This window comes from Crocodylus siamensis, chromosome 4 (assembly GCF_052110815.1).
Source record: "Crocodylus siamensis isolate JL-2025a chromosome 4, ASM5211081v1, whole genome shotgun sequence".
In the NCBI taxonomy this organism is placed as follows: Eukaryota; Metazoa; Chordata; order Crocodylia; family Crocodylidae; genus Crocodylus; species Crocodylus siamensis.
In genome coordinates this window covers 176,049,804-176,076,884 of record NC_143398.1, presented here as the reverse complement: position 1 = coordinate 176,076,884, position 27,081 = coordinate 176,049,804, and the positions used below count along the sequence as shown (strand labels likewise).

The following is a 27,081-nucleotide window of genomic DNA, read 5'->3' as shown; positions in this document are numbered from 1 at the left end:
CACCCCCACTTTGGAAGCAGTGAAAACCCTAGTCATTATCAACGGAAAACTGTGTCAGCTCACAAAATTGGCTTCTTATGTTAAAACATATTTATTTTGGCCATGGAAAAAGGTTTCAAAAGTGACTGGTGATTTTGAGTACCCTATGTAAGATGCTTGAAAGAAGTATCAGACTGTGGATGTTCAAAATTTTTTGTATGTCTGTCTCTCTTAAATTATCCTCCTCCCAGGAAACAAGACACCCAAAATCATCAGTCACTTATGTAAATTGTAGCCTGTCCCTAAGTCATTAATCCTGGGATTTTCAAAGGAGCTGATTTTCAGTGGCATTTAGGTGTGTAACTGTAGGTCCCGTTGTGAATTCCAGGCAAAAGTCTTCTAAAAATATGAGGGCTGATGTTTTACTTAAAAAGTTTTTTTTTCCTTAAAGCTGAGGAGCGAGATGTCCAAAACTTAAAAAGTATTAGATTATTTTTCTTCTGAGATAAATGGGATTCTTACTAGTAAATTCAATGGAAGTCAACTTAGGTCACCAAGGAGTACTAGTGAAATTCCCACTCTAAGGCTACATCTACACAGACACTGACTGCGCAGTTGTTACTGTGCAGTCATTTAGTACTTGAACAACCGAGGACTAAATAACTGTGCAGTAACCACTGTAACTGCACAGTAGTGTTCTGACACAGTTGCCTAGTGATGCTTACTGCACAGTAGCTTGTTACTACTGTGCAGTAGCATCATGTCATGTTTCATGCCCAACGACACTTCTGCACAGCAGTAATGAGCTACTGCACAGTAAGTGGCTTGTGTAGATGCAGCCTAAGGGAATATGGAAAACAGTGTTGTACACTTACACATTTTTTTAGAAATGTTTACTGAAAAGTTGTTTCCATTTAGCAGGTCATATATAACAGGGGTTATTATTAGAAACATTCCTAGTGACATAGAAAAAAGTGTTTAAGTAAGTGTAAGGCAAGGGCTTTTGTGGGGGGGTGATATCTTTTATTGGACCATGGTTGGGACAAAAAGTTAAGACAAGTATTTTTCTAAAAGAATTCCTTGCATTCAAAAGCCTGTCTAACTTCATCCCATCCACTCAGTTGATCCGATGAAAGATATCACCCCCCAAAAACCCTTGCTTCTCACATAATTCCTGGACCATCAGTGGCTACAACATCACTTTAACACTTAAGCATTTGATTGTGGATATTTTTGTGACTACTACCTCATGTTAATAGAGAGAGATTTGATTAAATAATTGCTCATTTTTTAGTCTTTATTTTACTGTCAATTCTGTACACTAACATTTTGTAATTGGTTTGCAGTTTGTGGCAAAAAGTAGGAAACATTTCGTGTTCATCAGAGACCTCCCAATATTTCGCTATGGGCGCTGAAATAGCTGTATTTTTGCCTTCCTTTACATTATTACAAGACTTTTTAATATGTAAAATGCTAGATCTCTTCTCATGTAAGGGAGACATATTTTTTTCTTAAGTACTAATTAACTCATTGTAATGTCTCACATTTCAAGAAGGAAGAGCAATGTGAATAATTATTCATCCAGCCTGAAACAAAACACTCAGTTTAATTTTCAAGGGATTTCTACCCTTTCTTAATGATTAAATTTAGGTAAGTTACTATATGAAGCACCCTTCAAAATGTCAAGGTATGCATGTACCATTATGGCAGTCTCTCCACTACTGGGGGTGGGGGGGGTCATAGGTGAATGAGCTGCCCATTTCCTCCAAATAAACAGGAGGGGCTTCCAAACCATGGTCAAGAAGGACTGCAATCCACATCTGAGTCCTCCCACTGGAATGACATATGCAATAATATCAAATTAGCCTGTCTTCACAGGAGGAAACACCCTGCATTTGAAGTGAGATGTTATAACATTTTCCTCAACTAATAAATGGCCCAGGAAAGTCAAGAAGCCAGAGCTGAGCTGCAGACAGAGACTTCATCAGCTGTTAATCATGAGTGATACCAATGTCAGCAGCCCCAAACCTTGGATTAAATAATCTGCCATGAAGAATGGGCCACATAAAACTCAGATGAGACCGGCAGGACAGACCTTTTGCATAATGTTGAAGCATCAAAGTATCAGTGCCCCTGGTTCCGTTCACAATCAGTGTGCACTAGTGCAACAAAACAGGCTATTCATCATGAGCCTCATACTTTTGCATTCACTATGAACAGTGCTGGTACCTATTTTGAATCACCACTGCTGGGAGAGGACGGTCGCTGATGAGTCAGTTGCTCCTTGAAATGGCCTTACCATTTATGTCCTAACCCCTTGCTGCTGATACAGAATCTATACCAATGAGCAGAAGTGGCACCTCTTCTGTTCTTCAGCTCTTCACTTGCCAGTTGTCTGCTATGTCATGGGCACTATAATCAGTTTCAATCATAATTGTATACAGGGTGGATCCAGGAGGTTACAGCTGCTTTGATTCCTGTTCCATCTAAAGTTTAAAACCAAATGCCAGGCAATGGCAGCAGCATTTGTGTTCAGGCAGCAGTGAGGGAGCCAACTGAATGCAATTGATTCCTGATTCCTAATCTTGATTTCTTATCTAATTCCTTGACTTCTAATTCTAACTCCTTTATTCCTAATCTACCTGATTCCTTTTAAATTCTTCATTCCACAGATGTTAGTGACCCTTTCTCCTTTTTAATGGCCTTAATGTTCCAGTAATCAAGCTAGCCTTTCTTCTGCAATTCTGCCGTCTGTTAACTGCTCCTGGTAATGTAGCTCCTATTTAACAGCCCTCCAGACTGTTTTTAACTCATTCAAATAACATGAATTTTTTTGCTTCCACTTTAAATGGAATAATATAGCCCTATGCTCCTAGCAGTGTAAGCATTAGTAAAGGTTCTACATTCTTTTTACCTCAAGCGCTGTGTGATATGGGATGATGCATCACCCTATCTGCAACCCCCTTTCAGTATCCTAGATCTGCCAATGAATGTATATACCCCATTTCATCTACTGTCTGAAAGACACTTTATGAAAGCAGGATGAGCAATTATTACAGGTAGGTGAACTGAAGTACAAAGAAACAATTTGTCCTACATCACCCAACAGGGCAGTGGCACACACGGGACCCAGGTCTCTTTGCTCCCAGGCATGTGGCCTATACAAGCCAACCAACTAAACAATCCCCACATTATCAATGGTAATGCTCACAGCTGCTTCTGTCATTAAATCTTGTTATAGTGAATCAAACAATGCATCCCTCACACCTCAACCTAGCCAAGCAAGGAAGTGATGCCACTAGGTTTCAGGAGAAGGCACTGGCTGTTAGTGACTGATGGCATGTATGTGCCCAGTTACATGATCTCTTTGAAAGCCACCTCTTCTAAAAAAGTGCAGGCTTCCTGAGGTTTATGAGTGGGCCTGAAAGGAGCATTTCATCCTCCAGAACGGGGCTCAAACACTGAGATTTGAAGTAGCATGGATTTGGTGTATGTGGCCTTTGTGTCTCACTGTAGTACCTGACTTCACAGGGCTCCTGTTCTTATCACCTCACTTGCTGCCTTCTCTCCCCTGTTGTAGCAGTGTTAAGGTACATCTATACTGTTACTTAGGCCTGCTCCATGTCTGTCCTTAGCCCAAGCCTACTGACTATTTACGATACAAATTCTTCACCTTACTCCATTCTCTATGCCCCAAACGCTTCCCCAAACCTGTAGCAGCTCAATCTGCCAAGTGATTAATAAGGGCCATAATGGCATCAATCATTCTGTCCATGGGCTTAATTTCATCCTACTACCAGTAACAACCAGCAAGCCACACATGCAGTGGCAAGCAGTCATACACCACATGAATCTGTGAACCTTAGGGGTCTTCAAAAGGAGGCTGGATAATTACCTAAATGGGGTCATATGAGCTTAAAGTTACCAGGGGTCATATGAGCCCAGTATTCATTCCTGCCTAGGCAGGGGGTCGGACTTGATGATCTGCTCAGGTCCCTTCCGACCCTACATCTATGAACCTATGAACCAGCTGCCACTCAACCACAGTGGACTACTCAGTAGTCCAGGGTTAGTGAGTAGACACTGGAACTGTGCACAATGTTGCCGCACCCTTTGCAACAACTAAAGTGGGTTCCCCAATATATACCTATGGGCCATGACAGAAGACCATGAGGTTGCCTTGGGAACCCTCACATGTGAGCACCTCACATGTGAGCACCATGACTGCAAAGCACAGTGGCACATGGGTTCATAACAGTGCACATACATATGTGAGGAACTGCAGCTCTCATTTGCAGAACCTTGCACGTGCTATACGGGTGTGGGCACCTCAGGGTCTTGTTGTATGGGGTCATGCATTCAGCTCATAATCTGAGTAACTTTAGCCCATTCACCTGAGGTCACCTGAGACAATTCTCCACCAGCTAACGCTGGACATATGAGCCCTCATTGTCAGTATGTTCCAGTTGCTTTATTTTTGTCACAACTCTACCACACACCAAACTTGGTGTCACACGGAGATTGGCAGCCCAGAACTGCATCTCAAGGGGGGCTTCCCCTGCCCTAGGAAGCAAATCTCTACCCTGAAACAGCTGCGCCGATCAGCCTGTGCATGGAGCATCCTCTGTGCCTCACGCTGTGTGCACCAAATCCACTGCTACAAAGCAGGCTTCCTGTAAAAAGTAAACCTTATAAAAGGTTCTTAAGGACACCTGGAAATAGATATTTCTCTGTGGAGAGCTGCACATAGCTTGGAAGAAGTCAAGCCAGCAATGCATCTCTTCAGGTCTTCCAGATTTTTTCAAAATATCTGGTTTGTTTAGGACAAGGCACTAGACAAAAACCCTCTTCAGACTTAAAGCACATAAGTTTCATGGTACATGCCATATCTTACAAGGCAATGTCCCTGATGGAAAGGTATCTGCCATCCAAAAGTGCTTAGCAAGCCAGCTTCATAGCATAACAAAATTTCACCCAGTGGTTCCAGCACTGAGTCGAACACTCCTTTTAGAAAGATATCCAGCCCTGACTTAGGCAGTGACCGCATTGACTGCCCCCTTGACCCAAGGGCCACCAAGAACCATAAGCCTCACTTGTGCTCAGGTACTCCAGAGACGAGACCAGCATTTAGGCTAAACAGATGGCTTGGGAGCAGCCCAGGTGCCCTGAAATGGCCCTAAGCACCAGTACCATTCTCAGGCTTCTGCAAGACAGACAACCTGGGTGTGTCTCTGGGAGCTGCACTAAGGACTGCCGCAAGCCACCTGGAGTTACTTCAGAGCCATCATTTCCAATCTCTGGTGTGCAACTGGATGGGGCTCATATCACTGATTGCGGTCCTGGGGTAGGAGGGAAGCCTTAAGAACTGGAATGGAATATAAATGCAGCTTGCTCGCTTCATTGCCTTTCCTTTCACTGGACATTTAGATGAGACAAGGGTATAAAGAGCCATTTATGATAGAAATGTGCGTTTGTCTCTGGCTGATAGGTTGGAGAAGAAATCCCATAGTCATGCCCATTGCCCAGCACCAGAAAGCCTGGGTCAAGAGGGATCTCTCTGAGGAAGCTGGATGTGAACTTTCCTCTCCAAAAAAAATATAGGCAGGTGTTGTAATGGAGGCTCTGGGTGGAACACATCTATTAGATACAGGCTCGGTCTTCTGAACAAAGTTGCTTAGGTTGCCTAATTAATCCAAAGGTTACCTCAGCTGAGAAATGTCCTGAGGACAGATGCAAGAAGCCACTGTCTGGTACTAAGATCTTCCTTCCCATCAGTTTCTCCAGTTGCTAGCAATAGGCATCAGGTTGCAGAATTCACAGCTGATGTCCTCAAATAACCCCCATCCCTCCCCGCCCCCGCCCCCGCCCCCCCCCCCATCACCATCCTCCTTTATCCAGCGCTCAATGAAGCATCAGAAAAGGCCATCAAAGGCAGGTTGGGGAAAAGCCTTCACACCCCTCCCTACAGTCCCATCTATACCAGTTACTACGTTTTTCTATGCACTTTTCCAGTGTCCCAGCCAAAACTGACCAGTGCACTGAATGCCATAGCAAACCTAAGAACAACACTCTGCCGCAAGAAGTTCTCTAGTTAGCAACTTTTCTATCAAAAAATTCATTGCAAAAATCAGGAGATTGAGGAATAGACTGCTGGAATCTGTTGATGACTCTAAGCTTGGAAAAAGACAACCAATAAATCCTACAGCAGGATATGTAAGGATTTGGGTTTGGGGCAAAGTCAAAACCAGAAATAAAAATTTTCCTTTGGGGAGTTAAAACTAATCCTGGCCTCTCAAGCCAGTAAGTAGGAGTTTGTTCATTTATTGCCAACATGAAAAACTATGAAACTGTTTCGCCTCTCACTCATTCTGGTTTTACACCAGAATCATTTAATTGACTTCAGTGGAACTGCTTCTGGTTTACACTGGTCTCAGAGGAGAATCCAGCTCTATATGTCTTCAGTGGCTTCTGTTCTCTCTGGGTTAACCAGAATAAGGGAGTCTGGTATGTTAGCTAGGGCTGGCACACTAGCTGAAGGCATTAAAACCAATTACAGCTCTTCAGGGATGTCTTGCTAAACAATTTAGATGTAATTGGCAACTCCTCTTGCAGTGCCTGCTAACTTAGTATGCACAATGCCATTAAGGTAGGCCATCAGTGTGCCACAGTCATAGACTCTTGAACAAGCCAGTTAATTTGGGATAAAATAAAAGCAATGAATTTCCTCTTGCATGGAAAAAACTGAAACACATATAACCTTGAAACTCATTATTCATATAACTCATATGAATCAATGAATTTTTAACCATAGCATTGGCCCAGAAAGACTGGAACAAAGGAAAAGACTAGTGAAGGTTTGTCTTCCCATGGATTTGTTTTCAGAATACTTGTTCCAGAATAACCATGCCTGAAAAAAGTCCATGTGTGGACACATTAATTAGGGAATTAACAGCCTTTTTCTGAATTAGCTGCATGTAATGTAGAAGTGGGTTACAATAAAGTAGAAACAAAGGCATTCTTATTCCAGAAACAGAGGGCATGTCTACACGTTGCCCTGTGACGATACTGTTAGTGTGCCGTACTTTAGTATTTCCTTTCAGAAAATACTAAAGCACAACACAGTAACTGCCCATACTGTGCTATATGTCCAGCACGTGGTTATTTTTAGCCACTAATTCGCTGTAGCAGTGCGCTGTAACCGGGGAGCGCACCACTATGGCAAAGTAGCTGCTGGTCATGTGTAAGATGCATGTGATCACTGCGTCACCATCGTGTATCACTAGAGTGATGTAACGCGACATGTACACGTTCTCAGAGTGTCCAAAAGGTATTGGAATAGCTATTGGGCTCTCAAGTGATATGGTATGTTAACCTGAAATAATTTCCATGTGTAGACCAGCACTTAGCCCATTCCTTTTGCTTTCCTGCCAGTGCAGCATTGTTTCCCATGGAACATGTACAATAAGTAGCTTGCACTAGATTTCAGTAGCTCAGTCCCTAGGCCTTTCCCTTAGGACTAGTCTGCAACTGAACACAGCTCCTTTCCAGGAGACCTTTCCTGATATTCTCCCTCCTCTTTCCCTTTCTTAATTGTATGCTCTGACAAATAGTTACCTCTTCATACCCACTACCTGTATAACTCGCTTGATGCACTAAACTATACCTAGAGTTGGGCACAACATTTTAAAAATAGAGGCCTAAGCAGAGGCTCCTCAATCTATCTCTAGGCCTGGAAATGAGTGAGCAGGCTGTCAAAAGTGCTCAGCAGCCACCACCTCCCACTGACCTCAGTGGAGTTTAAATCAGGCTCCAAATCCTGATACTCTACTCTTCTTTCCTCTTTACCTTTTGCTGTTCACAGGATCTCTCCCCTGTGGGGGCCTTCCCTTGCTATCTTCAAAGAATGTAAACCCTTTCCCTGAAAACCAATGGGGAACTTCCTGGAGAAAGCTCTCCCCATGGTGCATCTTTCTAGAACCAAACTAGGCCCCTTGACAGCACAACAGTTGTTCACTTGAAACATGCTCCATGTTTCCAGCTCATCTGGTTGCCTGCCAAGATAAACGAGAATGATTTGTTGTACCTTCCCCAAGAATTAAACTACTGACCCCTTCTGAAATAGTATACATGGTGCTCATTCATTAAACTGGAAACCTGGGAACAAAAAATTGTGTGCCCTTTCCTAACCATGGGAGGCTCTTTTCTTTTCATAATGATTTGACGGTTTCTTTAAAGAACATGGGTTGATGAATGGAAGGAGATTTCTTGCTCTGTTATGCAACCCCAGCAGTGCACATCATTTCTAGCAGCTCCAGTATGTTACCTGGCCAGAGATGTAAGCCTCCTCTGAAAGAGGTCTCAGAGTAGCACATAAATTGTCAGTCTACAAAGCGCTTGAGTTGCCCATGCAATGTAGTCCATGACAAACTCCAAGGTGGTCCACAGAACTGCTCCATTCAGCATGAGGAAGCCTACAGGACTGAAGCAGAAGCAAGCCTGGGTATGCCCATGTCATGTTCTCAGCACCCTCAGGAAGCGATCCTCCCAAGTGTGTCCCACCTCCCCTCTCTGACTTACGCAAGCCAAACCTGGAAATACAGTGAAATATGGGATATCCCCTGCAGCTGGACTCTGATTCTGTTGCTCTTGAAAGTGGCTGGTGGGAACACAAAAAGGACTCACTGCTACTTTCATGGATTTTGGTGGCTACAAGCAGGAGTGGGTAAGTGCGGTGTGCTCAGGGCCATCCCGCCCAGGACATGTCAAAGATGTGCTAAAGCCATATCCCTCATCTCCTAGAAAGAGCCTGTGTCACATGAATTCATCTGCAGAGAGCATTCTTTGACATCATCCAGTTTCTCTGCAGGATGCTTCTAGGAGGTACAGCCAATGTGATCTAATTCTTAGTGACATCAACTTGGAGGAGCAGCAAAACACATGGGCTCCAGCCAGTTACCCGGCAAGAGTAAAGGGAAGTAGGCTATAGGTGTGACAGGTAGAAAATTCTTGAAGGACAGCAGCAGAACAGGTGTGAAGTAAAGAGACTTGATAAGCAGTTGCACCCATCCCACAAATGAGTTCATTTTAATCTTGTCCCCATGGTATTATGGTCCATTGCCGTTTATATAGGCTGAGGGCTTTGATTTTTCCTGCATATGTACGAACTGGCTGGAAGCCACTGCAAGGCTTGTATTTGCCCAGATGTCTTTGGGTAGACTTCAGTCCTAAGGTAAACAGGGAGGTGGCACAGTTGTTGGGCAGCTTGGCTTTGTAGGGAGTACAGACATTAAAATGAGGGCTGTTTCTTGCCATGCCCTGAAGCTGACTGCATGCTTCTAGTCCAACCCTGCTAGGGCAAGGCCCCAGAGGGGATTAATTGTAGTGTTCATGTCATCCTGTCACATATGAGAGTCTGTTGCAGACACCCAAGTTGATAATTGTGCATGAATCCAGTTACCATGCGGATAAAGTCTGCTAGAATGTGGCAGAATTTTGTGAGGGCTGGCATGACAATGGATTATCCTAGCCGTTGACTTCATACATGTAGCTGGACACATTCTGGACCTGGTTTGCAGGACAGGAGCAAATTTTAAGGCATAGATGTGTTATGACTGCCCTAAGCCAACCACCACACCTTGTATTTTTCACACCGCACCTATCTCAGATGCCTTTGCCTTGACAGGTGATCAAATCAGATGAGTTTCTCTCTATCAGTGGATCTGTGGGATGTCCATGATTATCACTGATCAGTAAGATGGCTCCCAGGTGCCCTCTTCCTTACCCTCCTCTCCACTGGGCACCTTGATACACAGCCAGAAAAGGATGGAGCAGGAGATGGCTGGAGCACTACTGGGAAAGATCTAAGAATGACCCTACTCACCCACAACACAAGAGCTTCAATCACATTATGAATTTCTAATATGCAAAAAATGGTGATGGGGCTCATTAGCTTCCAGCATAGTATCTTCAAGGTCCTGATTCATTGACCTGTGTTTACCTTAGGAGATCTGAAAGCCCTCATACAAATAGAACATGAGGGGTTTCACACGGCATGGCATTTTCAGTGTACATATGATGACTTGGGTTTGGGTCTACCATTACTTGAGGAAGTGCTGGGGGTGCCTTCCGACACTGCTTGCAAAATGACCTAGTCTCCCTTCCTGGCTAATAATGACCACTTGAAAGACAACGGATATATTATTGGCCTCCCTTAGGCAGGAGACAATGATACCTTTGTTCAAGGAGACCTCTGCTCCATCCCTTGACTCGGACAGGCTTGCTGAAAGTCAGCTTCTCTCTGATTCTCTCTTTTGAGGAACCCAGAACTGTCAATTGCCTTTGCTATGAGTGACTGTGATTCACTGCTGACATGATGGCAACTAACATTTGGCCTGGAATGGCGCTGTTCCTTCCCATAGTTACTCATTTATCCACAGTCAATCTAGCCCACCCATTGTTACATGAAGTGGCTGTGGAAAGGAGTGTGGCAAGACCGACGTCTCCAGAATACAGCTGATAGCCTGCTCTGTTGCTCTGACACGTTGGACCCACCTGAACCTCTGCTGTATTCTGCACCGGCCAAGCTTTCAATGTGGTGGTCATGTGCCTGGAGAATATTTCACGGTACTCCATTGTAGAACTGATGAGAGTGTGGCTCATGGAAACTGCTTCCACAGCTGAAAATAAAAGCTGTTACCTTCTATCCAAGTGTAAAGGGCTAAAAGCCATCCTCTCCATGGCAAGGAGCAGCCAGGGAGCCAAATGGATCCCCAGGTTGCAAATGTGAATAACAGACAGCAGGCAAGAGAAGGCCAGTTCCTCATCCTTCTGCTACCTGTTTTGGAGAAAAAGCATTGTTGATGGGATAATCCTGAGAGGATCCTCTGTAATTAATGCAACAGGGCTTGATTATGTAAGAGACCTGTCTTTCCCCCTTCAACTGTCAGTAATTCCATGATTAGAAGTGATGACTGGGGATTACAAATAATCCCTGCCTTTAGAATACATTACCCCAAACCTTAGCAGTTTCTTTTTTCCAACTGCAGTAATTATGCCTGTTGTACAGATAACTCCACTTATGCCTGATAAGGATACTTTTGCTTGGACCTCAGTGAATGTTTAAAAGAGGAATGACAAATCAAAATGATCTAAGTCTAAATGCCTCTCGGAAACCAGTGACAGTTTAGGCTTTTGCAGGGTGTACTTCAAGTTAGATGTAAATCCAGTTGCAAGCACTGCCCTCTTGTGGTATAATGATAAAGTTCCCAATGCTGAGAAACATAAAGTGACAGATCAAAGTTATTCAACAGGAGCTCCACAAGTTGTAAAAAGTGTCTCAGATGAGAAAAAAATAAAGTATATAAAAACATGGTTATCTATCTGTAAATGATATATAAAGAACGAGATTATATGCATGTAAAGCTGTCTTATAAATAGAAACCAGGTGTATTATGTTTCTGACGCTAGATTTTTTTATACAGTTACTCCCTTCTTTACTACTTCTCACAGCCTATGTCTCTCTCTCTCTTCTGTGCTCCCACACACACCCTACATTTAAAGAACAGTATTGAAAGTTAAGAAATGCCCAAATTAAGGTGGGCTTTGCAACTTCAATTTGACCCCTGTGAGTATTTGCATTCTGATGCAGTCTTTAATTCTGTGATCACTCACTATTTTCTCACAGTTCTGCCACATTCAGGGCACAGAATGTAAGCATCCCATTTAATGAGCTGCTATAAGGTATTTTGCTTTACCCTTTTTACTTGATATCACCCTGTGCCTTATTGACTGCATGCCATCCATGTGCTCTGATTACAAAACTAATAACTTTCTCTGGGATTTTCTACTGTGTTGATCTTTATATCATCTGAGTGCTTCACTGATATGAATGAATGTATTTGTATAACACTGCTGGAGCTTAAGGGGTGACATTATCCATATTTTACAAATGGGGAGTGGATGAAGAGAGATGCAGAACAAAAGTATACGCTATTTGTGGGTGCCCTAAAGACAATTCCATTTCATTACATGATCTTGGTTCATTCCCAGAGCACCGTCTATCCTAGGACAATATGTTTTACTCTGAGCCAATTCTCATAAATCTATTTTTCTTGAAACATTCCACAAGCATTCAGCCTGCAGCACACAACCAGCTTTTAAGCCAAAGTTATAAGCAGTTGAAATCAGGGAAGTGTTGGGCCATCTTAACTATAAGCAGTACTTATTTACCAGCATCACTGATACTGTGGCAGTATATGGATGGGCATCTACATCTGGTAACAGACAGATAGTTTTATATATGGGACATGGTGAGTAGTGAAAAAGAGGAAGTGTTTATATATCTATATCAGCAGGCTTATTTTTTTCCACACCATCACCTGGGGTATCAAGGGTGATACAGTCATTAATGTGGATCTAACTTAGACCTTGGCATGAGTTTATTGTTGTTGTTTTTATTCCCATTATTATAGAATGGGGCAAGTAGGAGGAATATGTTCAGGTTTCTATGAGTTAGTTACTTAACTCAAATATTTCAAATATTGCAGGCACATTTTTCTAATTATTTTCTTTCTTGTCTGGTGACAAATTGTATTAGGAAACCAGACTTTGGCTTCAGCAAAAACTCATTTTTCAGTGACATTTTTTGAGTGAAAGATTTCAGTTCTGATCTCTAATCAGACATTTTTAACATGGCCCCTTAAAGTGAAATTTGACCACACACACCAAAAAAAAACCCCCTCCAAAACAAAAAACCCTGTTTGACTGCAGAAGTGATATTTAGCAAAGTAACATTCACCACAATCTCTGGAGGAAAATAAAGCTTTATGAACTGTAGCAATAATTATTAGACATTATTGTACTAGACCCTGCTATTGAGCTAATCTAAGACCTGCTTTTCAATACATACCAACTTTTCCTCTTATTTATATACATTATGTTTTATAATTGTATCCCCCCTTTAACAAGTTTTTCAACTGAGGTATTGTTCTGTTTTAGAGCAAAATCCCTTCACTAAGTTTGCTTCTCCTTACAGTGACTGCTTTGTCTAATACAGCAGTGGATACTTCGGCAGGGTTGGCAATGAGCAATAAGAAGTGCATTCTGTTTTTGTCCTCTGGAAAAGAAATACAGTTCCCACTATCACATGTAAGACCTGCAGCTAGTGCAGTGACACCTGACCCAGAGTTTGTCAATGCAAGTTAAGAGTCCCGAGCAGACCCTCCTCAAAATATCTTCCAGGAGTGTTCCTTGGAGGCATTTTTTCAAACTGCTAAGCTTGTTTGCAAGACCATAACCGTGGTTCTGCTTTTCAATCACACTGCTCTTCAGGACAAAGCTCAGTTTATTACTACTTTTAAAGAGTCTGATTCACAGCCCACTGCAGTCCATGAGCAAGCACCCAATGAACTCAGCTGGCTTTGGATCTATTCTTAAAAACACTATGGAGTTCTGATTCAAAATACTGCTCAAGCACATGCATAAATACAAGCATGTACTTAAATCTCATTAAATTTATTGGATTTAAGCATCTGATTGGAGTGAAGAGGCATGGACTGTAGGGCTTTCCAGAAGCAGAGGTTCTAGAAGGAAGGAATGGCTACTTTAAGTGCAGTCATTTAAATGTATTGCTAGTTTATTTTCAAATCTGATTACTGGAACAATGTCACCTTTTTAATTAACACCTACCAGCAATTTAATCCTAGATAATGTTTCCAATGTTGTCTACAAAATCCTCTGAGATTCTTGACTGTGACTGTAACTACAAACAATAAGATGTAGAAAAGTTGCTGTGCGTTAACAGAACGATGATCTGTGCAGTAAATCTATTTAAGAAAAAGAAACAAAGTGGGTAATTCAGTTAATGATCTCCCCCCGACCACCATTCTCTTCTCCTGACTGTTAAGTCTTCGTGGACTGGAGACTGTCCAGAGAATGTGAGCCAAAATATTATATTTAGGGTAACTAGTAACAAACATGCAACTCGAAACTCACACTGAATCTGAGCTACTTCACAAAATGAAAGTAATGCACATTTGGTATCTTACCAATGAATTGATTCAATAAAGTTAAAACATACAGTAACTTAACAATCCTACAAAACTGTTAAGCTAAATCAGTGAAAGAAACTTGGCAACTTTTAAAAAACTTTAATACAATGAAAAATTTGGATAATATCATTTTTAGAGGTATTGTAAATAACCACGTGCAAAATGTGTAATTGCCTAGTAATACATTGCACTCCATACAAAAGGATTTAATACTGAAAGCTTTTTACGTCAATCCCATAATTTACTAATCTTCTTGTAGTTAATGAAATTTGTTTTATTATTTTTTGATTTATATATTGTTTAAATCACATTAAATGAAAATAATTTACCAATGAAAGATCCAATGTCCGTCTTCTGATGACACATAATAAAGTACTTGAAAAAGAATGAGAGTGTGTTCATAACCAAGACAAATACTACATTTTTTCAAAATGATAAAAAAAAATCAGTTAAACCACGCAGAAAAATATCCAGTAAATGCATTTAAGTCCAAATGTTCTGTGATCTCAGAGCAATTTTGAATAAGTGTGTTTTAAGCCTCTCTCTCTTTCTGTCTGTCACTGCTTGACTAAATTAAAGACTGCAAATAAATAGAGAGAGAAGTAATTTTTGGCATAATTTCATTTTTGCAAATATCTGTTCCCTTGCTACTGATTGCAAGCTTGAGTTCTGAGCTGAAGATTATCCCTGACTTGCAGACTGCTCTTTTCCTAGCTCAGATCTTTGTAAGAAATTTCATAGTTCTCAGCCGACTTTCCCTAACTCAACAGTTGAAAGAGCACAATGTCTCAAATCCCTCTGATAAAAATAGTACCAGAGCTGATCCGTGCACATGAACCCTAAGTTAAAAAAAGAGCCTATGCCAGGTTTCATAAATTCATCCAGATGCTTTCTAAGGGCAGAGAGCTTGGTCTTCTTTAATTAAAAGGTATAGTAAATAAAAATCTGTGTCTAATTAACAGCTGGGAATATAAGATGTTATCTTTCCAAACCATTCTCTGCTGTATCATTTATTTTTCCTTGTACTTCTGAAATATGGTGGATATAAATGTAAATATAACACATGGGGAAAGAGAATGAAGGGAAGAGAGAGCACAGATTCAGTGCATATTCGACTTAGTCTGGGTACTATATTCACAAATGCACAGGATGGCCAGATTTTCACCTAATAAAGATTTTCCCTTTGTGTTCAGGGTATATTGAGGGCTATTGTCCTGTGTTTAAAAAGGAAGATGTTTGTACAAACTTTCATAAACAAAGTTTTCACGCATGTTTAGCCTTTCTTATATACACACAGGAAGATCCAGCACTTCATTACTTTTGCTGCAATATTTAAACCATTTTTAAAAGGGGTTTATTCTAATGCCAGTTTTTATTCCTTTTCAATTCTGTAATTTTATTTGCCACTAATGCAGAACCTTCTTTATGGGGCAGTCCGCTATTCCACAGAACAGCTGCGCTGAGCTGTTGGATTCAAAGCCCACAGACATTCATAGAAAGACACCCCTTGACTTCAGTAGATTTTGGGTCAAACTCTACAAGCAGAAGCTGAAGCCTAAAGCTGCTTTTATCTACACATTGCAATACACTGAAATAACTCCAGACAGGCAATCTGTTTCACTATACATACTGCTTCTACATAGCCAAGTTTGCTCTAAGCAGCCAAGTAAGAAGCTTCCCATCACATATTCCTATTATGTTCTTTATTTCAGTGTGCATTGTTAACAATTCTACTCTCCAAACAGCTTTTCATGTCATGCACTTAATAGCTTCCCTGGATGGGGTAAAAAACAAGTACAGGCAGTGCATTTTTTTTTGTTTTCCTTTCTTGGGTTTGATTCCCCTCTGATGGTAATATAACATGAAATAAATCCAATGAAGATATACCACCTCAAAACTGATGAATCTGATTCATTATACTGGTATTTTGCAGGAGGAGGTTTTTGTAAATATAAGTTTATTCTTCGTTTTGTATCTAAATTAATGGATGGAATTTTCCAAAGTGACTTAGGATAACAAATCCTATCTAACGTCAATGGGACATGCTCCTAAATAATTTAGGCAGTTTGGAAAACCCCATCTGATTTGCTTTTTAAGTAGCCTATCCATTTGCCACTAGGCCATATGTAACATTTGCAAAGTTGCTACTGTATTTTGAGGGAAACTGCATTTATGAACTTGTCTGGATTCATTAGCAGGGTTAAGACTTTGGATTTGTTTCCATCAGCATGGCACCTCAGTCCAGGACCATGCCTGCTTGTAAAACACTGCAGGTGTGTTTACTGTAATCATGTCTTGCTAAAAAGAAACAGGTTCAGAGGTTTAAATATAATTAGCATGGTCTATACTCCTGCCTTTAATCACTACCTCACTGTTAATATAATCAAAAAGGTAAATAAACAAAGATTAAGTCCTTTAAATTAAAAAAAATATTCTCCTGGAAAATATATACTATTTCTTTTGATCGAATAGGGAACTCACTTCAATATACTGCATTTACCCTTTGCATTTTGAAATAATTTTTAATGGAAAAATATTTGTCTTAGAGAAAACCTCAAATCGCACATTTTTCTTTGATACATTCACCTGCTTCAGTTGACAAGAGCTGCTCACCAACCTGTATATAAGACCTGTAAATAAGACCTCTTTTTTTTTCCTTTAAGGAGTACCTAACAGTTATTCAATTTAGTTTTATTAAACATTGAGTATAATACTGACACTTTATATGTTTATAGCCCCTTTTCATCTGAAGACCTCTAACCACTTTGAAAGTTTCACATCAAATGAAAGTGTTTGAAGAACACACCTGGCTTCTGCTTAGTCTTCCAAAATGCGTATTTGAGCTGAGATGAGTGAGAATTACAATACCAGAGTCAACTCCATCCCCTCCCCCAGAAACTGGGGAATGGTGCACTAATTTGTCTTTCTGAACTGTGAACGGCTCTGTGGTCCAAAGGTCTTAATCCAAACAGCTTGAATTTTAGCCCAGTTCAGATACAGCCTGGGATCTGAACTATGTGATCAGCTTCTGTCATCTTCCACACAGCAGTATCTATTTCTTCATTTAATGCAGAAGTTTTGTTATAACTCACATTTTATATGGGCAATGATTTAATCACGATAGCTTGCCTCCATTTACCTTTCCATATTAGGAATATTAGGAATAGTTATGATGCTATAGTTGCCTGTAAAACACAATGTTTATAGGATAAATAAACAGGTAGCTAGGCAGAATAAAATTGTGACTACTACCCCGCTCTCCCATGCAGTCCCACACACACACACATGCACACAGCTTCTCAGTTGTATTGTAAAGGAACTCTCAGGAATCTCCCATAGATGTGTTTTAAAAAAACCCTCTACCTCTTACAGAGGAGAAAGCCAACTCTACCAACATGTTTATTGATACAGAATGTTAAATACATGACTGACAAGCCTTTGCTTATAATAAAGACACTTTTTGTGCAAATTTTATGGAATGTGGCGTGCCAGAGTTTAAGAGAAAGAAGGAGATTGCCATGGTAACAGCACATGGGGACTGCAAATTGGAAGGTCCCTCTGGGAACTAGAATACAAGCAGAATTTTAAGCATCTGCAACTTCTTCTTTTTATCAAGAAACTGCTTCATAGCTGTGCCAAAAACATCTTGAAAAATGTAAAATACTATCATATTCTTCACTGGTTTGCAAATAAACATACGTCCATTACAGCCAAAAACCAAGAGTGGAAGAAATCCTGAAGAAACTGCTGAGGAGACCAGAAATGCTGCTTTTAATACATAATGTTATTCGGAAATAATATTATAAATACTGCATAAATTAAAACAGGTTAACAAGGAGGTCGGTAAATAACGGCAATTCACTGAGACCATGAATCTGGAAAGCACCACTGTTTAAAACAGTACTTAAGGAGGGGTCCAGGAGGAGTACTAGTCCTGGAAAATTATCCAAGTGCTTCACTTTACCCACTGTGAGTAGTCCCACTGACTTCACTTTGCTTACTCATACTGTGACAAGTTATTTTATACATAAATCCTTCCAGGATTGGGGCCATACTTAGTAAGTCAGAAATCAATGGGATATAATATTCTTAAAGTTCAGCACATATTTAAGTGCCTTTCTGAATTGTGCCTATGATGAACCAATGGCTGAACAAGAGACCAGACCTAGATTACATTCTGCAACTGTTTTTTGCCATATACTTGGGGGGGGGGGATGTATTTTAATTTCTGATGACATTTTCCCCCTACACAAAATGGAAAGCTAAAACTCCAAAATATCTAGTTTTTATAAAGTTACTATTAAATACTACTAATAAATATTTGTATTAAAAAAAGAAGAGGCTTGCTAAAAAGCTGCAATTTCCAGCAATCATTTTGGTTTTCAATTTTCATTTTTTTGACAAAACAGAAAGTTACAAACAAAGAAAAAAATGTGGGTGAAAAACTTCATTTCTGTTAAAAAGTCTATGTGAAAATTTCTCAGTCAGTTCTAGTAGAGACTCAGAGATATAATAATATACAGAGCTGGAGCTCTGTTCTACATTTCTTAAATATTCAAATCCCCCACTGAAGTCAAAGAATGCAGGAACACATCCATTCTGATGAACATAGAGGTATCTTTATAACATCTGGCCAGAAGCAAGTTCTAATGAAGGAAATTCTATTTTACAGTCACGGATTGGCATGCTGCGTGCCTTTTGCTGAAAAACTCTTACAGTTAGGGACAATAAAAATTTGATGGCAAAAAGTATATTGTAACAACAATTCTTTTTTAATGTATGAAATGTTCATCCTATATGTAATGACACGTAAGTCATGGTTTGCATTGTAGACTAATCAAAAAGGATTAAATTAAAAGAAAACAACAACAGCACTTAAGTGTCAATTTAAATTCATGACCTTTGAAATTTATTATTGGGTTTTGGGTATGTGGATTTTTTCTATATTCTATTTCAGTTTGTTCAGTTTGGGTTATTAATTATAGTTCCATGTGACTGACATATGCAGTTTGGGTTTTAAATACATTACTGTATTAAGAAGATTTCTCACTGACATATTCTTATGAGCTACGTACCTGATATTCACATAGGTCACAGAGGGTCAGCTGACATTGTTTTAGGCTCAGATTCTAAAGGCACATAGGCAACTAAAGATATCAATTGGTCTTAGTCACCTAGATGCCTGATAAGGACACTTTGGGGCCAACTTCTCAGCTGATGTACAGCAGCCTAACTCCATTGCACTGGGTGGTGCTACCTCAATGTACATAAACTGAGGACCCGGTTTGGGCCCTCCCTGAGAACACACAAGAGTGTTACATGATCTCACATTGTGAAGTAGACCTTTTTTTGTTTATTTTTTCACCAATAAAGTCTCTGAAGAAGAGCATGGGATTTTCACGACACTCAGCACTAGCCTAGCTCTTCGCTTGGTGAAGCCATTGGGGGGTCTGCCAACAATTTCAACAACTTCAGAGCTAGGCTAAAACTTAGCATGTTTGAAAGTCCCAGCATCTCATTATAATTCTGCCATCAACAACTCTAGCAGCTCTACTGTGTTCCACAGAGTGCAGCTGAAATGAGGAAGGGGCATTATAATCTCATTGAAACAATGGAGATAGCTTTGTAAATTGTTCTCTATACTAAGCCAATCAAGCACTTTGAAAAAAAAAAGGTAGACTTGTCTTCAGGTTCTGTCAAGATCCCAGTGAAGACAATGGAGAAATGTGATTTGGCTTCAATGTGGGTATGATTTAGGCCTTAAACCTTGTTTCTGCAAGCATCTCTGCATCATTTTGCTTATGTGAACTGCCCTACACATGATAATAGTACATGGTAAGTGAAAAAGTCCTGCACAAATGTAATACATTTCAGGATCAGGGCCTTGGCACAGCGCTATTACATCTTTCCCTTACCTGTTACTCCAGTTAGTGTCATCACAGCTTCACAAAGATCAATACTCAGAAAAACTGGGGGAAATCGCCCACCTCTGTTTGCATTCCTGTTTGCATTAATCTCTGAAAAGTCACAAAAGCCTTATCAACACCACCTCACCTAAAACAGGAGCATCTGTGCTATGCATTGATTTGGGCTCAATGAAGACCCATTTGGACCATGTAAGCGAGATGTAAATGGCGCATATGCTTTACATTGGCTTACTGCGTAGGGCTGAACTGTACATCTGTTGTGTTTTCTCAGAAGTACAGTTTTTCAATATTATTCACTTCTGTTGTTCTGTAGACAAACTGCTGTATCACCAGAAGCAAATGAGTTCTGCAAATAAGACTTCCTCTGTGGAACACAATAGGAAGTTAGCAATCCACGACTGGGAGGGTCCACTTTGGCCCTCAGGTCCCATCCCCGAATGGTTGCTGGCAAACATTTTTTCATGGATTCCCCCAAACCATCTCTTCAAACCCTTCCACATAACCACAAGACACAAGACAGGGGAGACATGAGCACTGCCAATGCAATGACAGAAAAGTAGATGGTTAATATTTACTCAGTGGATTCCACAAAAAAGACCATGAGGAGCTACAGGAATGCCCCTTACACCTTCCCCCCAACCCACCCCCTGCCAACTCCCCCCAAAAGTCCTTGCCAGACTGACTAGTGCTAAAAACTTTAAATTCCAATGGACATCACTGATCTCCCTTAAGATTAAATTATTCAATTTTAATGCTGAAATAGAGTTTACTGTGCATACTTTCAGTAGTAAACTTCAGGCCAGGAAGATGAATAGGAATGTGTTCAGGGCAATGAATAATGTTCCATTCACTCAACAGGAGAACTTCAAGGAGTTTGGCTCCAAGGCTGTTCTCCTCCATAATCAGTCCATATGTTTTGGGCTGTAACGGCTTGATCAAAAACTCAGCAAAGCCAATGGAAAGATTTCTACCTTCAGATCATAGTTATCCAGCTTAATACAGAGCATACAGTCAGGGACAAGAGCACTATGCTAAAGACACACACAGTCACATGCTCATGCTGGAATTATTAGCATATGAACATAAGGCTTGTGAAAAGTATTAAACTGAATTTATGAAAGGACATGTTTTAAATCTTTGAAGATTCTGCTGACTTTTAAAAGATGATATGATTTAACATTTCTTACAAGAAATTTTTAATAATGTTTCTTTTTCATGTCTGACATTGACAATTTTCATTTGCAATCACTTTTTGATTTTGGACATCCCAACCACGTGGCTAATCTGCTTAGTCAGAAATGGCAATGTGAGAAAACAACCAATATAAAATGAAAAATGAAAAAAACAAATAGGTAAAATGGGCAGAAAAAGCACTACCTTTTTTTTGAAAAAAAGATAAACTTCCATTGCAAAATTATCAGCTGCAATAAAAGTGATGTAAAAGAATTAGTAGTAGTATTAGTAGCAGCAACAGAAGCAATGTTTTTCTATTATATGTTTGTACTAGAACTGTGTAAATAACTGATTTTTATTTCAGTGGCCACCTGGAAAAAAATCAGAAAAGTTTCATGTTGGATCACAAAAAAGAAATGTACTCAGTGAAAGGGAAAAAAATTGAGTTGAGGAAGGGTTATACGAAACATTTCATTCTACCTGAAACAAAATGTTTCATTTTGGTTTTGTGTAGATTCTTTTACCCCCTTTTAATACTAACTTTTCTAAATTAAATCTCTACATGTATTTTAGATTTAAAAAGTCAAAGTGTTTCCATTCTAAAATTATAAAATGCAAAATTTTGCCTTTTTCAATTGCTTAACTTCCCCTCATTTTTTCCTAAAGATATTTCCAAATTCAGAGGGGAACACAAAATATATTTCAGCCAACTGAAAAACTGCATTTTCTTTTAAAAGAAATAAGATGCTTGCCTCAGCAAATCTGCCAAGCTCAACTGTATATAGTCTATCACAATGTGGCCGTAATTGGCCCTGAGGCAATACTGTGGTACAAACTATTAGAACAAAAAGAACACATCTTTGCATTATGAGACTGCCAAAGGTTCCAACAAAGAACACTATGCAACATGCTGTATATTGAGAGATACCAGTGTATCACAGTGGGTGCGAGTACACATACATTTATGCACTTTGGCTACTGCGCATTAAATTTAGTGCATTTAATATGAGGTACTACATAAATGCTTATTAGGCTGCCCTAATGCACAGTAGCAAAAGCACATGCCTTTTCAGTGATGTTTAATGCACAGTAGTCATTTTATATTGCACATTAGCATATTAGCACTGTTTTTGATGTGACACTTCAATGCGCAGTAGAAGAGGATACTGCGCATTAAAGCACACATGTAGACGTGCCCAGTTACTATAAAATGGGAGAGGTTGGGTTGTTCACAGTATCAAGTTATTGATAAAAAATTATAGGAAATATAATTGACTTCCCTTAGTCCTCCAGCCACTGAATTAAATTGCATTTATTTCTGAAGTTCGTTTCCCTCTTTTTAGCTGTTCATATTCAGATTAGAGGTGTTTTTACTTCCTTCTCTATTGTCAATAGCAAAGAATAATTTATTCTCACTATCACAAGAGTGTAATACAGTATCTATCTTGTCTTTTCACTGGCTCTTAAAATCTGTGAGTGTGGTTGGGGAGATGGAAAATAATATGAAACACTCGCTAACAGCATGTAGCATAGAAACTAAAAAAACCACTGCAGTCATTGACTCACAGATGGTCAAATGAACAAACATGTTTCCATTCCTGTATTTAATTAAATCTTAATTATGCCACCAACAGGGTTCAAAACAATATTATGAAACAGCTTGCATGAATACTGCAATATGATTGGGTGAAGAGACTTTGAACTCATGTAATTATCTTCCCAAAAACACACACACGGGGTCTATAAAGACTTTTTTGCCAGACAGCCCATTACACCACAGCACACAATTAAAAATAAATTCATATAAAATACAGTTAAAGAAAATGAGCTAATAAATCGAAATGTATTTTTTAAATTGTAAGCCGGATTGAAAACTCATTGAAGTCACTGGGAATGTTTCCAAAATATCAGTGGGCACTGGATCAGGCCCTTGTATGGATATTTTACTTCTCTACCTTAGTCTATGGGTGAAATGAATCCTTAATAAAAACAAGAAGTTCTAATTTAAATCTTCCACCAGCTGATCAGGTCAGTTAATTAAAAACAACTGGGTAAAATTTTTCTTTTGATTTTTTTTGTTGGTGGAAAAGTCCTTTTAATTCAAATAAATAAATATTTCTGGGTAATTTTTTTAATTGTCTGACCTTTCAATGAAAAAGCCCCAACTTCCTTCCACTGCTCCACAATTGTAAAATGATTTACAAAATTGTGTACCCTGCTGCCTTCCCCTGCCTTTCAGTGGCAACATCAAAAAAGGGGGAGTAGGGGAAGAAAACTGGAAGAATGAAGAAACCAAAACAAGCAACATTTCTGTTTTCATTTTCAAAGCCTATTTTTTTCCCCATGAAACACTTAAATTTTCTTCAGCAGATCTGAATAAAATCCAAACCTGTGGCAGTGCCCTTCTATTAGAATCTGGCCTGATATCTTGCAAGCCATAGGCTTCCAAGCCAGGTTCTACCAATTAATTTAAACCATGTGGCTCCTACTAAGCAAGTTTCATGCCTTCCAGGGTCACAATCTCCAGACTGTGCTATGAAGGTGATGCAGAGGACCTTTAGAATCATAGAAAATTGTGGTTGGAAGGAACCTTAGTAAGTCATATAGTCCAACCCCCTGCTCAAAGCAGGACCATCCCCAACTAGGTCATCCCAGACAAGGCTTTGTCTAGCCAGGACTTGAAAACCTCCAAGGATGGAAATTCCACAACCTCTAACCTATTCCAGTATTTTACTATCCTTCTGGCCTCAAAATCTAGGCATATATTAAATGAAAGAGATTCCTCAAATTGCTGTCAAGACTCTTCTTCCACCTATTTCAGGATGCTGTTCCATATTTTTGTCCTCCTTCCACCTGAGTATGGTGACAGCTGCAGTAGAAGAATGGTTCATGACTTGGGTGTAAGGCCCATTGAGGCCTTATCTGTGACCTGGAAGTCAAAGTTTTCTCAATTCAGGCATAAATTTGGCTGTTTTAATCTGACTTGTGCTATTTGGGTCTCCCAGAGGCCAGATTTTTCAGCAGGCTAAACAACTCCCTGACTGTCAGCTCTTTTCACAAAAAGCCAGACAGCATTGTTTTGCTTTCAAACTTTCTTTCCAGAATGCCAGTAATCAGTGGTGTAACCAAGGGAGTGGGTAATAGGGGCAACTTCCAGAAATGCCAACCTTTGAGGGCAGTGGGATGAAAAAAAAGTGGCTGCTACTGGCAAGTGTATTTTTGTATTTGCCATTGTCGCAGCAGACAGAAGTCATCTCTTCTGCTTTGCTCTAGCTGCCAGGCCATGTCCCTACACTGCTGCTAGTAATGCATAGCACCTTTGCTCTTCTACCCTCAAAAAAGATCATGTAACGTAGTCAATATCTCCCATATGTATTAAAATAGCAACACTCCTTGTCAGTAGCCAACATATACAGACATGAATGGTCAATTCCTGACTTGGGGTGCTGTCCTCTACTTCACTTCTAAATCTCATGCAGGCTGTATAAAGAAAGCCTGGTATAACAGACTTAAAAAAAATGTTCCACACTTTTAGCCTAAATGGCAGTGCTGCTGACAGGTGCCAGAATTGAACTTCTCTTTTCACCCACAGAACAGTTACAACACATGACACCTTCCTATGTGAACAACAACTGGCCCTCTACTATGAGCTCTCTGACTTAAGGCCCAGAGCAGATTGAAAAGGAAATGTCATACAATTATTGCTGAAAAGCTCCTAACAATTTTTTTCATTAAATATTTAAAAAATTCTAATCAGCTGCTGTAAAATTGTAGGGAAATCTATTTGATATGTATCTTAAGCAAGCCTTTGGCTTAGTATGTAGGGCTATGCAAAGCTTTGGTCCCTAATTCGATTCAGTGGAGATTTGACCTGATTCGTTGGCTGAATCTCTGAATCCAAATCAAATCAGAGGACCCCTTAATCTCTCCAAATCAAATCGGAACTCTCCGAATCGATTCAGAAAGCTTCAGCGATTTGGACATAGACACAGTTTTAAATGGTTTTTCTTCATACCTCTAGGTAGCAGGTGGCTTGTGAATGCTGTGATGCTGGGGCACATGGAGTGCCCTGCAGAAGCTGGGCAGCAGACCTGGAAGCATACCTGGTCCGCTTCTGGGTCCACTGGAGAGCGCAGTGGGCCCCGCCCCCTGCCCCAAGCCCCCCGGAGTTCAGCAACTGGTGCCTCCAAGGTCTGGGGGGGCACCTGTGGTCCCCTTGCAGGTCCCCAGGCATTTTGCAGGGGCCCCCCCAGTGCAGACTTTTTTGACAAAAAGTCACATTTTTCCAGGACAAGCTTATTACACTTGCTCTTGACTACTATACTTACCAGTTAGAGTCTAATTAGCAAAGAACTCTAAGCTTGATTCACCATGGCCTTGCTCTTTATTTAGACATTTAAATCTGTGTAAATGAGCACTTCTCTACAGGTGAATGGCCTCATATACATGGGCATCTTCCTATATGGCCCCCTTCCTCTCAGCTGGGGAAGCAGAACTGGGAAACGGGATTAATTGAGTCTCCTGGAGTGTTCTGATTAGAATGCTCCAGCGTTCTGCAGCATCACTTGTATTCAGTGTCCCACATTTCAAAATGGTGGCAGGAGCACTTTAACTAAAACTCGTTGAGCAAGCTTTAGTTAAAGAGCTTCCATAGCCATTTTGATTTGTGGGACGCTGAATACTCATGACACTGCCGCGTTTTAATTACAGTGACTGTCTGGGAGCTGCTCTAATTACAATGTCCCCTCACCCCGACCTTGTGTATAGACATCTGTAAAAAGCAGAAAAAAACCTGGATGGCATTTGTTCATTGCTGTGCCCTTCCAGAATAAGGAGGAAGAACTCAATGTGCATGCAATGTCAAACCAAACCATGAAAGCAACTTCCCAATTGCATGGGTATATCCTGCATGCCGCTTTATATTACTCTGTATTTCCCCTTAAGGGTGTGTATATTTGGCAAACTAAGGCATCTCCACAGTGACCTTGATGAGCTAATGAAACTGTTTTGAGAAATATGCTTTCACTCCCTTGAATTTTCATTTTGAAAATGAAATATGACACAGGCACATCATTAGATTGTTGGCAAGGCTCTTGATTCCTAAAAAGCCCACCAAATCTGCTGAGAGTGTCTTTTCACACCCTTTGCTTGCACATAGTGGTTCTCAGTCTAATTTGATTACTGTTTTTGTTTTAGTTTTTTTCCTATGAGGCCTATTCCCTTGTATTTCAAGAAATGTACAAATAGTCAATACTGTTTGCTTCTCCAAAAATCTAGAATCCTTCCCAGTGAATTACAAGCTGCCAAGGAGCAAGTCAGAAGGCTGAATAGCAACAAAAGAGACTATTAAATACTGTCTGCCCCTCCTCTGGCAAAATGCTGGACATTACCACACAACGTGCATTATCAGAATTATATTTGTTGATGGGTCAAATCAACTTACTTAGGTAATTTCCAGTTAATATGTAAACACTCCCTCTGAAAGAAGAGAGGCTTAGCAACTGTGATGCAGCCAGTGTCTGAACTTTCTTGGCACTAGCCCTGGGACTTAATATTTTAATAATAATTTGTCTTCCAATGAGTCACTGCAGCAACAGCCAAATTGCTTTTGTCACATTTGGTAAGAGAACTGAAATGTAGCCATGGCCAACAGGCCACAGCCAATGCAATGACTCAAAATGAGGTTGGATGAAACATGTATGTTGCTCCTAAAGCACTGTCATCTGGTAAAAACTTTACTAGGATAATTAAACAAATAAAACTCAGTCTCTTCTGTTGACAGTAAGGTTCATTGACCCAAAACTACCTTATGAAACATAGGAGGCTTCTATGAATTCAGTCTGACTGACAGAATAATTAAAAGTAGAATATTGATACTAACACTAAAAGAACATGCCTAGCTATTGTTCCTCTTCATAGGAAGAGATAATGGCTTCAGACTACCTATCTCCTCT

General features: G+C 40.1%; 1 long non-coding RNA gene across 1 annotated transcript in view; it reads right to left on the bottom strand.

Moving 5' to 3' along the window:
* Nucleotides 1-14,703, bottom strand: part of LOC149867205 (uncharacterized) — a 31,868-nt gene extending 17,165 nt beyond the window's left edge. Inside the window, exons 1-3 of the long non-coding RNA XR_016441616.1 lie at nt 14,357-14,703; nt 13,666-13,802; nt 10,676-10,813 (exon numbers count right to left, since the gene is read on the bottom strand). This is a non-coding gene — a long non-coding RNA (uncharacterized LOC149867205). The remainder of the gene's footprint in view (nt 1-10,675; nt 10,814-13,665; nt 13,803-14,356) is intronic.
* Between the last annotated feature and the right edge of the window lie 12,378 nt (nt 14,704-27,081).